Genomic DNA, 15742 nt, shown 5'->3' on the forward strand with positions numbered 1-15742 from the left:
AATATGGGGGGGGGTATGTGTCCCCCCCCCCCAATATATATTCTAATTACGGCCTTGCCCCAAACACGAAGGCTGATAGAGTAGGCTCGCCCAAAAGTATAATTTTGGAGTGAGTCTCCTTGATTCGCTGTAATTATATTAGCTTGGAAAAAAATATATACCATTACATTTCATCAGTGAATTGCGTAGCCCGCCTCCCATGGAGTGTGGCACTCCCACTGCCAGTGACTCGTGTAGTGTAGCACACAAGTAAATGTTCGTATCAATTAACCCAGACGCCCCCAGTAGGTCCATAATTTTGAGGGTGTATCGCTCCGGGCTTGTTCCACGTTATTTGCTGTTTTCCCCCGTCTTCGAAATCAATCTACTTTGTATTCTGGGTCCAATGAATAACAATAAAAACATATAGAATAAAAAAAAGCTAACTACCATCCCCCAGCAGGTACCTCTTGAAAATAGGCTTGAGACTCAGTGAGGTATTCCTGGCAAAAGTGAATGACGAGCTGATGAATGATGAGTAGCTTTCAGTCAAGCATTGGGTCCAAGTGTGGTATTTTTTATTTTGCTGCTATAAAATTATTAGGTGATGCTGCTGCTGCCTTAGCAGTGGTGCGTGCGCACAGCACAAAAAACGCAACACATTCGTCATTCATCATACAGGTTTTTTGGGTTATGGATGATATTGGTCGCGAAAGTCTACATGTCAAACTGACATTCGTCATTAATACCACCGTGGCCTCAAGGATAAAGCGTGTATAATAGGCAACGTTTTATGCAATGGCCCTTCTTCACAGCATACAGAGAAAGGCCAATTCCACCTATATGGCCATAATTATCTACTTTTTCTGTTGAAGGTCACAGTGGTATCGACGAATGTGTTTGAGTTTGGCTTTATGTTAAGATCATCATCATCTTGACCTCGACTTGTATAAGTCTTAATGGGGCTTTCACTTGGATTTTTTTACGTAAATACATTTTATGTAACGATGATGGGACATTTAGAAGGCGTTTACCAAACGCAGTGCTTGTTATATAAGTTATTGAAGCGCATTCCACATGGTATAAACGGACTCTGATTATAAGTCTCTGTAGACAGTGTGTTTATGTCCGTAAGCTTATTTTAAAGTATATAGATGGCTGGAGAAATGAGATTGACAAATGTGAGCACTAAAATAATAAATTAATAGATACACATCAGTCTGTTGCATTTCGAGAACAATATATCATTTCATTCCATAGGGCTTTGGACCGATTTTAGCAGCATTCGTTTAAACTGGGAAACATTGAGTCAGCAAATGTTTTTGCATTGCACAGGAAGCGGTCTAACTTTCGAGTGTGCTTTTAAATATATTTCTCATCAGACCCCATCATTGTGTTAAGTTCAGCCTTCAACCCTTATTTATTCTATATATCTGGTCTCTCAAATTATGTGCCATGAAGAAGGTCCACTGCTAATAAAATCGCCTATTTTTCATATATATTTTTTTTCTTTTGAGGCAGTGTTACTGATTAATGCATTTGTTTTTTTCTACATTATACCTGGTAGGGGAATGCATCGAGTTTGCCAGTTTGGACGATTTTAACCAAGTCCTATGAGCCCAGATGCAGCACAAAAATAGCCACATTGTTATAGGCCGAAGTAATTAGAACAGTGCACAGCGTAATTAAAATAATAATTCACAGTCCTTGGTTAATCCACTGCTGAATGCATCTCCCCATGTTGTGTCAGTCGTGGGGGTTGTGTGGCCATACTTGACATTGAAATACATATCATGTCTTCATCGTGGACTTGATAATTGATTTAAATGTAACCTTTAACAGATATTCAGGGCAAGTGCTGTTAGTGAGCACCTATTAAGCCCAGAACAACGCAAAAGGGGGTTGTGTGGACAACACCACGCCTGGCCGCCTTTGTCTCACCAGTGCGAATGTGTACACACCACACCAGCTACTCATTTTGAGAACGAGTATACCTCGGGGAGACCCAGGACCAATTCACTTATCACTGATGTTACCCATGTCCGGTGATCAAACTCAAGTAGTCGGGATTTAAAAATTCAGTGCGAACCACTCCAGCGCCGCTCTCCTCCAGTTCAAGACAAAGATCCCCTGTACAGCCTAAATAGATTGTTGGGGGAAATTGCTGTTAGCGAGTAGCACCTGCGATGTCTGGCATCACCCACACAGATCCGGTAACCAACAACCACGACTGGGCCGCCTTTGCCACCTTAGTGGCAATGTTTTTCACATCGCACCAGGTACTCATTTGAGGTGGAGTCGACCTAAGGGACGCCTAGAATCGCTTCGGATAATAATCGTCACTGGTGTTTATTAGTGGCCGTGAGTGGGATTTGAACTCTGGGCTACAGGGTTGGTAGCGCCGGCGCGCTAACCGTTGCACTACCGCTCCCCACAGTGAAACAAAATACAAAGATCCCCCATATAGCCTCAACAGACTGTTGGGGCAAGTGATGTTAGCGAGCACCTATGAAGGCCGGCACGACACACGAGGGGGTGGGTGGCCAGCACTACTGCCCGATCGTCTTTGTCTCCCCAGTAGCGATGTCTACACACCGCAGTAGGTACTAATTTGAGGCTGAGTCGACCTAGGAGAGGCCCAGGACCGGTTGCGATAATCGTCACTGTTGTTGGCCGTAGAGCGGGAATCGAACTTGGGTCGCCGGGTTCGTAGCGCAGCGCGCTAACCGCTGCACTACCACTCCCCACAGTTAAACGCGCTTAAACACACGGGCGGTTAAAACGCACACACACGCACGCGCACAACGATCTCCTGTTTTAAACTTGGCCTCGTGGGCAGCAGTGGGAAGGGCTGTGTGCGAGCACCTGGGGATGGGTCGACCGCCACTAAAGCGGGTGGTGTGGCCACCACTGCATGCTGAGGTTCACTACACACACACACTGCACCGCAGGTACACATTGCAGGCTGAGTCAACACGCACAGTGATTAATACTTTAAATATTGTGTATGACCAGCTGGGTTATAACCTACTGGTCGGCGTGTTCATGACCAAGGAGCCAATTTGCTTGTAGAGGGCGCTTTGACTGCTGGTCATTCATTTCAATATTCATGTTTTTTTTTTTAAAACCGGTAAAGAATCAGCGAGGCTGAATACTTATTTTGAGAAGAATGCCACTTTGGTTTGTTTGGCTGGGTTTAAACAAGTTTTTTTTATTTAATTTGGGAGAAACAGGAAAAGTTGTAGAAAAAGTAGTCAAGTACAATATCAAAATATGGTCATCAACGTGGGAGTGTCATACCACAGACGTGGGAGTGTCACACCACAGACGTGGGAGTGTCATACCACAGACGTGGGAGTGTCATACCACAGACGTGGGAGTGTCATACCACAGACGCCTCTGCTCAATTCACAAACCCCTTGCCTAAAGATTGCTGAATTTCAGGCACAAACCACCAACCTTGGTATCATCATCAGCATCATCATCAGCATCATCAGCATCATCAGCATCATCATCAACATCATCAGCAGCAGCAATCAGAGTCTCGTCTGCTTTGAAATTTATGTAAAAGCTTCACTCATTTACATAATTTGCGAGAGCTGACCATTATTATTCAGTTGTCATATCTCCAAATCAGGAACTCTGTACTAAATCCTCGATGAGTAAAACAAACATTTCTTCAATCTAAACATTTAGTGTAGTCATCCTCAATGAATATGTATGTCGAACTTCGCACCGCACGTAGCTAACCGTGCTGAATAAATTAAAAAAAATAGAAGACTAAACACTCACACCCGTGGACTGTTGTCGGTTATTGTTTTTTTTGTTATTATTTTATCCACGATCGTCCGCAGCAACGCAAATGTACTCATTTGTTTCTGCTTTGCGCCCAGGAACGTAAGCGAACGATGGCCCTTGCTCACAATATCTCACGATACATCACGATTTGTTGAACAGATCTGCTTCTGCTGATGAGACCCGGTGGGTTGAAACTGGATGATGCTGTTAAAACATCGGTCCGCGGGGCCCATAGGCGAACTGTGTAAGAACAACAACAACAATTGCGGGGAAATGGACTTTAGAATGTATTTGTATTCTTTACATGCAGGCCTCAGTTACCATCAGAGATGATGATATGTCAATGGGCTCCCACCTGATTAAATATAGGACGTAAATCATCAATCAATTTTGCTGGGAAAAGAGCGGCGGTTGCTGGAGATAACATTAACGATGCATTACTGTGTTGTTGTTATTATTCGGCGAATGTGAAGACAAATGGGGGTTTGGGAGTGAACATCAGACCAGTGTTAATGCTCCCACCAGCACTCTCTCCATTGTTTCAATCATAAATAAAAAAAACACATCGCCCATCCCAATCGTACACCGCTCCGCCCACAGTTTTGACCCGCAGCATCTCGGCTGGTCTGGCTCCTGCAAATAATCCAGCAGTGCCACGCTTGGAAGTGTTTGTTGAACTACTTTCGCACCGTACGTAGCCAACCGCGCTAATCGCCTATAGCAAATCGAGGTGGTGCCTGTAGCAGGAAGTACCGATTCAAACATCATCTCTCGCGATCCCACGATGCAACAATCCGTCTGGCTCCTGCACAAGAGCGGATGCCATCGCTCAATGTCTGTGGTGGACATCCGCGCCAGCGAGTGTGCTCCTTTGGCTGCCACTCCATCGTTCGTCTTGACCAGCAGCCACCGTCGCTTACAGCGATGTGTCGTGCCCCAGCCCCCGATTGATAAGTTAATATGATGTATTTAACTTGCGTTTGTTCTCTAATCTATGTGTTGTTCTCCTGCCTCTCTCCCAGTGTAATTCCAAGAATGCCTCTTTGCGCACTCTTCATTTGTTCCACTTGATTGTCTGTGCCCATGTTTCTCATCCATATGTCACAGCGGCCAATAGAACACTTACCTGCGTGAGATGTTTGTGTTATCCTTCCATGCTGCGTGGTTTCTATTTTGGGTATTCCAGTTTATTTGTACTGTACAAAATGACAACATCTTAAAATAAATAAAAATGCTGCAATACATTTTTCTCCCAGGTGGAGCTGCGGTTAGAGCACTCAAATAATTATTAGAAGGTCAGGAGTTCAATTTGCCGATCAAGAGTCGACTCGAATAATCATCCCTCTGGGGTTACTCAAATAAGCACCGATTTATGGTTGCTTTGAGGGTCAATTTCCGCCCACACGAGTGAATGGAATTGACCAATCACAACCAAGTTAGGGTCACCAGAGCTCGGGCCATTGTTGGCACCGGTTCTGGCTGCCTTCCCTTCTAGGCTGTTTTTTTTCCCTGCACCTCGGAAAAATTCGCTCTTTGAGAGTGAACGAAATCTGTGTGCCTAAATGGCGATTATTCCGCCAATTCGCCCATGGCCTCCATGGACGAATGGCGGAATGTTAAACCGAGCGGGTTGACACACACACGCGTTGTTATACACCCCACCGAATAACCATAGCAGGATCCGGCTGTAAGAATTGTGGGTCTCGGCGAGGCTTCCCTCAATAAATAATGACTCTGTTATCGTTATTGTTACTTAATTATTGTTGTGTCTTCATGCTTGCTTGGCGCACACATTAGGGCGCCTTCCCTTTTTTATACAAATGTAGTGACTGGATGGGGGACACTAAGAGTTGGAGGCACTCTGTTAATTAACACGCACCAACGGGTTAACACTTCCAAATAATCCGTCTATAGCCGACTACGGTTCCCAGTCAGGACAGTTGGTAGACTGCCTGACTGGCGACGCCGAGATGGTGAAGACGAAGACGGCTAAAGAAGAACGGCGAAGTCTCAAGCAACAGCAGCAGCACGACGGGGATCCCCCCACTCCACACGACAGCCTCGAGGTCCCCTCCAGGAGCCCCTCTTTTACTGTCAGCGTGGCCTGGCTCCGCCCCCCGGCCACGCCCCCTTTCTAGAACCTACCCGCGGGTTCCTCGTGCGTCCCTTACCGTGACCTTTCACCGAGATCCCTCTCTGGTGTATCACGTGGCCTGCTGTCGTCAGGGCTGCCGTAAGCTGCAGATCCCCTTCCCCGCCAGCAGCTATGCTGCTACATGACCAATTCTATGTAACCACATAAACATCGAATAACTCCAGCAGCAGAGACACGGAGACTGGGAGAGACACAGGGGATCACACCACTAAAATTATTAAACTTCGGGACTGGTAATAGGTTTTGCATGCTTCCAAATGGCGTCAGCGTCACATGCCGAAGAAAGTAAACTTCTTGGCACAAAGATGACGGCGAAGATATATTTTGTAAGTGTAAAACAAGATATTTCAGGCAACGTATAACTTTAGCTGACCCTGCCACACGTGTGAATCTAATAGACCTTCTGGCAGTACATGTTGGTTGACCAGATTAGTATGTTTTAGTTGATGGATTTTTCTAGACATTAGCATAGACATAATCATATATGAGCAAAATGTCAGGTTTTTAAAGCGAGAATTTACATCTGTCATTCAGTCTGTCACAATCATCTATAAGAATCAGATGTGTCTGTGGTTAGCATAGTAAATACAATCCTAGCGACCTAAGTTGATCTACAATCACACATCAGTGGTACGTGGTATTTGGAACTGTACTGGGCTTCTTCTAGTTCCAACTCAGCATTAAATGAGTATCTCGTATGATGTCAACATCAGCACGAAATACATAAATGCTGCCAAGCGTGGTGCTGACCCATCCACTTCTGACTGAGCTGTGACAGCGATAATATGAGCTTGCCTACAGCACTTGCTTCTGCGGTCTATAAGGCGAAATGGTGGCTTGTTGCCTTTTGTTTTGCGGTTGAGCGGGTGTTTTAATGGCTAGCACACTGCTCAACGATCCCAATGATTCGTACTCAATTCATGACCATGAGGAATTATACACCACCACCATTGGCAACTGGTACCTGAACCTGACGTGTGTGCCTCCCATTGTTAATGCCCGTGCAAATTATAGCATTTAAATATGCATCTGCTTTGCAAGGGAGACCTCAGAAAATTCCCCAAATGAATGGCATTGTGGTATGAGTACTTGTTTTACTATATGAAAAACATGAGTTCAATCCCAGTTTGAGGTCAACTCAGCCTACTACAGAGACTACTTAAATATGCCTACAAGCATGGGCATAATCTGGTTCTTCAAAACCGTGCTTGCAAAGCCCCAAAAGCGAGCCTTCTCATTTTAATTTCCCCTCGGTGTTTTACGCAACAAAGCATTCCTTAGTTTTCAAAGCTTGATGGCATAAATGTTTTTTCTCACAGCTTCAAGTTCGTGTGTGGTGGATGTTGTTTTATTAGGCCCTGGGCTACCATCCCTCCAGGGTAAAAAAAATAACTGTTTATACCGCTTAGACCTGAAAAGTGCTCATCCCGTGGTGAAGATGGGCCCTTTCATAGGAATGTGGAATATTCTCGACTGGCTCAGGGGCCACCAATAGGGGACAAGTTCCACCCCATTGCTCGTTCTATGGGTAAGAAAACCTCGACCGTATCCTACACCGTATGTCTCGCCCCATAAGAGAGCATTTGATCCCAAATTGCAGACACACAATGACACGATCAGTGCCGTATTGTGTGCGGACGTGACCGTGCCAACGTGCCTACGCATTCAACATTTATGCTGGCTGCGTTTCGTACCATAGGAAATCTGTGAGTAGACGCCCAAGATTGAGCATCTTTATCCCCGACACCGTTTCGCGATGCGATCTCTGCGCGTGTCGCACTTGAGCTTCAGAGGAGCGGTGAGCTCTCTCACGCTGATTTGCCAACGAATACTGAACGATCGATATTGTCGGACGCTAATTTTTCGTTGTCGTTCTGGCTTCTTTAATATCTATTACATTGCGGAGGAAGACGGCTGCGTTACTGCTGTTGGTTTGCGATAATCGACGTGCCGCACGTCTGTATCTCTCAGTAGGTTAACTGAAAAAAAAAACCTATTGGGTGCCACTGCATTTTATTACATCATCAAAACCACATCGAGCTACGCTGATGCAGCGGATAAAATTTGGCCGTGTCAATAAAACAAAAAAAATCCCATCGATTCCTCTCTCCGAACGTGGCTCGTGGCCGGAGTACAAAGCTCCCCCCATTACGGATTTCAAATCCCCCTCCTCGTGCTAAGCTCCGCAGGCGAACACGCAGCGGCTGCCGCTGAGCACCACGTGACGCGAGATGGCTGGGGTCGCAGGGGTCACGCCTCAAGATGCGAAGGTGATGGGGACCACCGTGCTGTGACGTCACGAGAGGGGGCTGTGACGGAGCGCCTGCAAATCACCAGGCTGTGACTGAGCATCATTAACAAAGCGTCAATATCGCCACGGCCCCTGAGTTAGCACAGGCTCAGTGTTAGATATGAACAACACATGATTCTTACATTCGCGATAAGTGCATGAAATGTTGCAAGCGGGAATTGATTATTTTCTATTTAATGTGTCGTGGAAAACAAAACAGCCGCAGTGATGTGGTGGAACGTCCCTCCCCTGGACCCTGAAATTTTGCAGCACTCCATTAAAATATCTACAAATATCCGTGACGAGAATGCGGTTGTTTTTCGTGGATTTATCCGTGACGAGAATGCGGTTGTTTTTCGTGGATTTAACCGTGACGAAAATGCGGTTGTTTTTCGTGGATTTTAGGAGTTTTTATCCACTCCCGGAAGAGATCTGAAAATCCGTGGAGAGTTCTCAGATATCGAGATCTTCACCCCCACATATCGTGGGAATTTCCATTAACTGGGGTGACGGGGGAACGGAGCATTTTGTGGAATTCACGAATTAATTATTGGAGCACGGATTTCTGGAATTCTAGTGTACATTCCTAGACTTAATAATCATCACTGCAAGCACAATGGCAAATCAATACTTGATTCTAGTCACGCCTCAACATCATGATAATTCAATACATCTCAAGGGAATGGAATCATTACACGCCAACTACGTACATATGTAGGGGTGTTATGGGAAAGAAACACACGGTGTGGAAAGGTGAGGCACAACCACACCTTGGTGGCTACAACCACATCCGATATGGCTCCACCCTCAGTGGGGTATGGGTATAAAGGGCGGGGAGCCAGAGAGCTCGGGGCAGTGTGTTGGGGCCAAGAATGAAGAGTCAGGGAAGAAGGAAGGCCAGCTAGGATAGACCCTGGGACTCCTGTGACCGCTGTCCTTTTCAGGGCCGGCACGGCAAGCCAGTGGTGCGGCCCCAGAGCCCCAGAGCCGGAGTCCTTTTAAGGGCCGGTCTGGTTGGTGGGGTGCCGAGATCTGTGTCTGCCCAGGGCATATCAGATAGCCTCCTCTAGCGCCTATAGCTGGAGGAATCGGGAGCCTAGGGCTTAGGCTAGATAGCCTGGGGTTATCCCTGAGTTTATACGGGTGAAGGGGCCGCTACCCCTTCCAGTGTGACCCCTTGTTCAATAAATAGTGCTGCCTCTACTCTACCGTCTCCGTGTCCTGGGAACCCACTACACATGTACAGCCCCTGGCCGGGCGAGGGTCTCCTTAATACCGTGCGGGTCGTGGGACTTATTAGAGCATAGCCCACCACACTGGTCAGCGCAGGCCGGTGAAGGCAGCGAGCACAGAGACGTGGCCCCCACCATAGGAATGACAGCGTAGGCGTGACGGGACACGGGTAAAGTCCTCTGCTGCTTTTGACAATCGACTGTGCATGGTCGCCCATCCAAGCACTGGCCATGCTCAACCCTGATGCCAGATGTAAAGAAAACAATGAGCGGCAGTTTTGTTGTGGCTACTTCCATCTACGAGGGTCAATGATTTGAATGAAGCAATATAAGGAATAAAATAACATTGAGTTGTGCCTCAGGAACATCAGATAGCTCGCCTGAATAGTGTTTTTTCTTTAAACCACCATTTAACATTCTCCGTATAAAGTCGATTTTAAACACATGCTGAGTTTACAAGCTCACAGCGAACTCGCGCGCTTACAGTGTGTGTGTGTGTGCTGTACGTAATTTCAAAATAACAACTGCTTAAACAATAATATTGAAAAATTAAGTTATTTATTTACCCTGGCTATCCTCACTGAGGATCCTCCTGCATGAATGTGTGTTGTGTATGTGTGCTTGTGGGAGAAAGCCAGACTACCCTGAGTAAAAACCTATGCGTACGAGGTGGATAACGATGAAATGGATTCAATTCATAGCCCATGCCTATAACACCTGTTTTTTTCCTAGGTAATTTCCAATCCATTGAATAACCAGATTCCATCATGCTTCGCTTCGGAGGGCTGATAAGATTGGATGCATTCTGGGCAATTTGGTCGTAGGCTTTATTGAAAGGAGTATTTAATTAGGTCATGGGGTTTTCCACAATATTTCAGAGGCAAACCGGCATAAAGTAATGATTCGTACGGTGCAGTGTATAAAGTCAGTGCACATTAATTGCAAATGGGAAAGGCACATCAAGGTAACTGACAAAGCATTCTGAAAGAGGCGAAAGAACCAAAGAGTACAGAATATAATTGTCAAAGGTCGAAATGAAAAGTTCTCAAGAGTAGAAAGATATATAGAGACAGAAAACAAATGCAGATTCATCCATCGTGCTGAATTGTTTCCTGTGATTGTATAATGGGGCTTTCTCCTCTCTTATTTTTTTTAATTTATCGGCAATGTTGCTAGTAGGCATGACTGTACGTCTTTTGGCGTCATCTGGTCGAGCACCAATTGGGTCGAGGTTCAAAAGAAAGCCGTCCCTTTGTGTGGACCAATCAGTTTCAAGGACAATGCATATATTATCATAGTATTTTTTTGTTTGTATTCTGACTGCAGGTATTGTGGTTAATGCAGACATGAATCCTCGTAAAAAAGGTTTCAGTTTTGTTGCCAGAAAAAAGTGGAAAAACCCTATTATAGGCATGACTGTGCCTGTAACATATTAATTAGTTCGGAACTTCCAAGTTGCTTCCATAACATTCCTAGCATCCTCTGCACATTCAAAGGTCAGCAGGTTTTTTTTAAATATTCGCAGAATTAGGTACTCGGCATATAATGATGCATCTATTGCTCGATAATAATTGGTTCTTATGACCACAGTACGCGTGTAAAATAATTCGTGCAAGCGTTATTTACGCTATATGCAAATCCCATGCAAATATTACGCGAATGTAGCATTTTGGTTACTGCAGTAGATAAAGCTATGCAAAGATAGACATACAAAAAATATATAAATAAAACGACTACAAAAACGAGACAGAATATTGACATTTTGAATAGGAAGTTAACCAAATAGAAATTCATTGAATCTCTGGGGGGAAGGGGGGGGTATTGTTACCTGCATAGTGGTTTAGAAGACTCACGTCACCATCTCAAGGTTGGCAGGTGAGACCCCGGTGAAGGGGGTCGGCTGAGCCCATCATCATAATAATCATCATCATCATCCATCTGGGGGCCGTAAAATAAGTATTGCTTATGATCAGACCGACCCCTGCCAAAGGAACGAGGAATTTCCACCACTGTCTCCGGGGCGGCCAATGGAACTGATTCCAGCCCCGTTCCTTGTCAGCACGGGGAGATGCCGGCGCCTTAGAATTGACGCACGGATCTCTTTTTTATTTTCAGTTTCTTTCAATCCATTCCTGCCTCTGTCGCTCTCTCTCTCTCACGCACAAACATCCCCATAAATTATAGAACCAACATCTGCCCCAAATGTTACATAAATTACGTAATCTCCCATAACAATAACAATAATACCGTGAGTATGTGTAGTGGAGTATGAATGTGTGTTGTGGAAACTGCGCGAATGCATGATCACACGGACAGTGTGGGTTTATCTGGGGTCAGCCTGTGGAGAAGGCGACAACAGTGTGGGTCGTCTTAGGACAGCCAGGTGCAAAGGCTGGGATGATGAGGTGACGGTTGGGCCAATTAAGACAGAGGATCAGCAACGGCGGTGATTGGCTGTGGCTGTTGTCAAGGGCGAGGAGGCGTCGAGATGTCTGGGGAAAGGCAGGTGTTTGAGGACGCGAAGCGTGCGGAGGCACGCGGGCCAATTAATTAGCGATAATGAGCATGGGGATAAATTGGGGGAGACACAGAGAGACGGAGGTTGGTTGGAGTTGGGAGCTGGACGATGAAGACGCAGAGTTAGGAACGGAGTAGAAGCAGAGTTTAGAAACAGAGTAGAAACAGAGTTCGGAACAGAGTTGGAGACAGAGTGAGAAACGGAGTTGGAATAGCGTTAGCGGAGCTGAAGCAAGACGAAGTATTTTTTGATTTAAAGCTTTCGTGACTGCAGTACTTCATATTATTAGCTCTTTCGGTAAAGTCACGTTGAAGGGAAACAATAAAATAATAAAATATATATAAAACAATAAAAATTCTCACGACGTTTCGACCATAACACAAACGGTCGTCATCATCACCTGATGATCATCACCTGATGACGACCGTTGGTGTTATGGTCGAAACGTCGTGAGAATTTTTATTGTTTTATATATTTTATTGTTTCACTTCAACGTGACTTTACCGAAAGAGCTAAGAACAAGACGAAGTAGTTAGCAGCGGAGGGAGCGTAGCGATAGCGGAGCGAAGAGGCTGTGTGCGAGTTGCTGAACGGAGACTCGCTGAGTGCGAAGCAAGTGAAATGATAGTGGGGGAGACAAAGGTGGTGAGCGAGACGGGCGGAGCACGGCGAGCGAGCCGTGGTGACCAGGATACTGTGGAGTGTGGAGGTCATGTTGAATGATGTAAATACAGCGGTGTTTGAAGAAAGACATAAGTTGTCCGCGTAAAGTCAAACACTACATATGTATGAAGCTCTTCATTTAGAACCTGCCCCCCCCCACACCGCTCACAACACCCAGTCACGACACAGAAGCAAATCAACGTGCTGATTGGCGGTGTATCACTTTCATGAAGGTCCACTACATCCACCGTGCATTAAGAAGAAGATATATTATGAATGAATACGAGGTGGGTCACAGGATCGTGCGAGGTGATGGTGGCAGATTGGGGCGGGGGGGGGGTGTTGGGGGCTTAATTCCAGCAGTGTATTGAACGTGGTTGATGATACTCTTAGGTTTTTTCGGTAAAGTCACATATAAATAAGAAATAATAAAATAACATAATAGCGTACGACGTTTCGGTTGCAACACAAGCAGCCATCATCAGGTACAGAAGAGCTAAATTTACGAGAGAGGGGAAACACATAACCTCAGATGTATATACAGACACCCAAGTAGGGGGAACTAACACAGATACAACAGGGGACACAGAGAGAGAAGCATATCAGACACACAGGGTTTAGCAACATTTGGAAACCATATAAAGCAACACAGACGGTCGGTCAAAACACAATTAACGCATAGTATGGTTGATTACGCTATTTCAAAGATTGCTAAATTGCAAGTTAAGTATGAAACTCAAAATACAGACCGCACACACACACAGCGTGATCAACCGGACTATGCATTGTGTTTTGACCGACCGTCTGTGTTGCTTTATATGGTTTCCAAAATTTTGCTAAACCCTGTTTGTCTGGTATGCTTCTCTCTGTGTCCCCTGTTGTATCTGTGTTAGTTCCCCCCTACTTGGGTGTCTGTATATACATCTGAGGTTATGTATTTCCCCTCTCTCGTAAATTTAGCTCTTCTGTACCTGATGGTGGCTGCTTGGGTTGCAACCGAAACGTCGTACGCTATTATGTTATTTTACTATTTCTTATTTATACGTGACTTTACCGAAAAAACCAAAGAGTAATTCCTGCAGTCACGAAAGCTTCAAATCAAGTCTGTGGTTGATGATGTTGATATTTGTGATGTACCACTAATGAAACATACTGATGTACTGTACAGACAGGGATACTGCAATGCTGCGTAAGTTAACACACGGGGCTTGCAGTCCAGAGGTGGCCGTTTTTTGACTCAGTAATAATAATGAAGCAATAACAAGTAATTTTAGATCGCTTCATTCATGCAAACTGCATCTCACAACGCTGCACAACACGCGGAGGCATATATAAACCCCCCCCACCCCCCCCGATTCAGCAATTGAAACGAGCAACTTTCAACAAAAACCCAGCAGTGTAAACTGGCAGTCCATAGTATGGTGATGAGGCGGACGGCATTTCGCATGTGGTGGGGTAAAACGTGGGCACTCCCACCTCTTCTGAGATGCCTGGCCAGAGATGAAGAATCGCACCTGTGGCGGGGGCGGTCCTCTCCTAAGCCCCCTCTAGTCGAGACCCTTCTGCCAGCAGTGCCGTGAGCAAGCCACGGCCGGGCTGCGCCTTTACCCTTCACCGTCTGTACACAAAGTAGTGTTCAGTGACGCTTACTTCCGAGGCGGCGGTGCTTATAAGTACATGATAATTAATCAGCGAGGCAGTAATTGCCTTGGGAAAAGCTCTAGATGATCCGGGTTAAGCTTTAATAGCTGGGGGGGGGGGTGGGCGTTGAGTCAAATTATTTGTCCTCACGGCTGAATGGGAGCAGAAAATCCCAATCTCTCCTGGGAGCTTTTATCGGTTTCTGGCTTGAGCTGCGCGTCTGTGTGCAAGCTTCCACCCCCCGCGTAGGGGGGAACAAACATTGACAAGCGTGGGCTCATTGAAACCAGAATGGCCATGGACAAGTCACAGGGGCAGGGAAATTAGTCCGGTTGCCCTTCGAGCTGTATGGTCTAGCGTTGTATTGATACATAAATGTCCTTTTATTTATGTATCAATAGGGTCAGGAGGCTCGGCGGTAGAGCGAGCGTCTCGCCCTCGGAAGGTCGCGAGTTCAATTTCCAGGTTGGGGGTTGACTCAACCCATCATCCCTCTGGGGTCGATAAAACAAATAGTATCACTACATGGGGAAGTCAACGGTGGTTGTCTTTGGAGAGACCCATCTCTGGCACAATAATGTGGAATTTCCACCACTGGTTCAGGTCTATAAACAGGAAATGAGCATCGCTTCAATGCTCATTTTAGCAGGACATTACTTGTAGTGGGTGAAGACAGTTGGGGAATATGGAGCATAGACGTCTGTATGAAGTGTGCAGTACTTTGCTGCACTGCCCTTTCCCGACCTCATAGCCTCGCAGCAGCCAAGCCCACACGGTGGTGGTCACCGATCCAAGCACTATCCAGGCTCAAACCTGCTTGGCTTCTGAGATCTCAGGAGACTGCGGGTGTCCATCGTAGGCACATCACAAACACACCTCCACTTCGTCCCACCTGCAGTAGTCACAAATGAACGCATGTAATGCAGTGCGATGGTGATATTCATAAGGAGTAGTTTTATTAAACGACGTGCCCAACCTATGGCTGGTACATGTCGCGTTGCTCAATTCGTTTCATATTTAGATGAACATTAGATCAGATTGTGCATTAATCGCCGTAATTATGATTACTTATACGCATCATTAATTTGCTCATTATGATTAAAATAACAGTATGTATTTTGGTCGATTGGAATCGAGTGCACTGAACTTTACTTTCCAACTCTAATCCAATTGAGGTGCTTGCCACGACAGTGTGCTCATTCGATTTGATGCTATTGGACTATTATCCGCTAAACGATATTAATGAATCGAGAGTGGGTAGATGAACATGTTGTTTCTACGTAATGCTAATTTAAACTTTAAAAAAATCTATTTATGTTGTGAAAGTACTTTAAAGACAAATATTTTATTTAAAAATAACTGGAGGATGATTAAGAGTGGACAGTTGTCCACTAGATGTTCCATCAGTTTAACACGTAGGCTTTCGCGACCAATATTATTCATAATAAAGGTTTTTGGGTTAGATC

At 45.5% G+C, this 15742-nt stretch overlaps 1 protein-coding gene across 1 annotated transcript in view; it reads left to right on the top strand.

Annotated features, from left to right (window-relative positions):
- LOC116946239 (urotensin-2 receptor-like) overlaps positions 1–15742 on the top strand; it is a 34241-nt gene that overhangs the window by 4345 nt on the left and 14154 nt on the right. The gene's annotated exons all lie outside the window — the stretch shown is intronic.

Source organism: Petromyzon marinus, chromosome 26 (genome assembly GCF_048934315.1).
Source record: "Petromyzon marinus isolate PM22_M1 ecotype Great Lakes invasive population chromosome 26, UKy_Petmar_22M1.pri1.0, whole genome shotgun sequence".
Classification (NCBI taxonomy): Eukaryota; Metazoa; Chordata; class Hyperoartia; order Petromyzontiformes; family Petromyzontidae; genus Petromyzon; species Petromyzon marinus.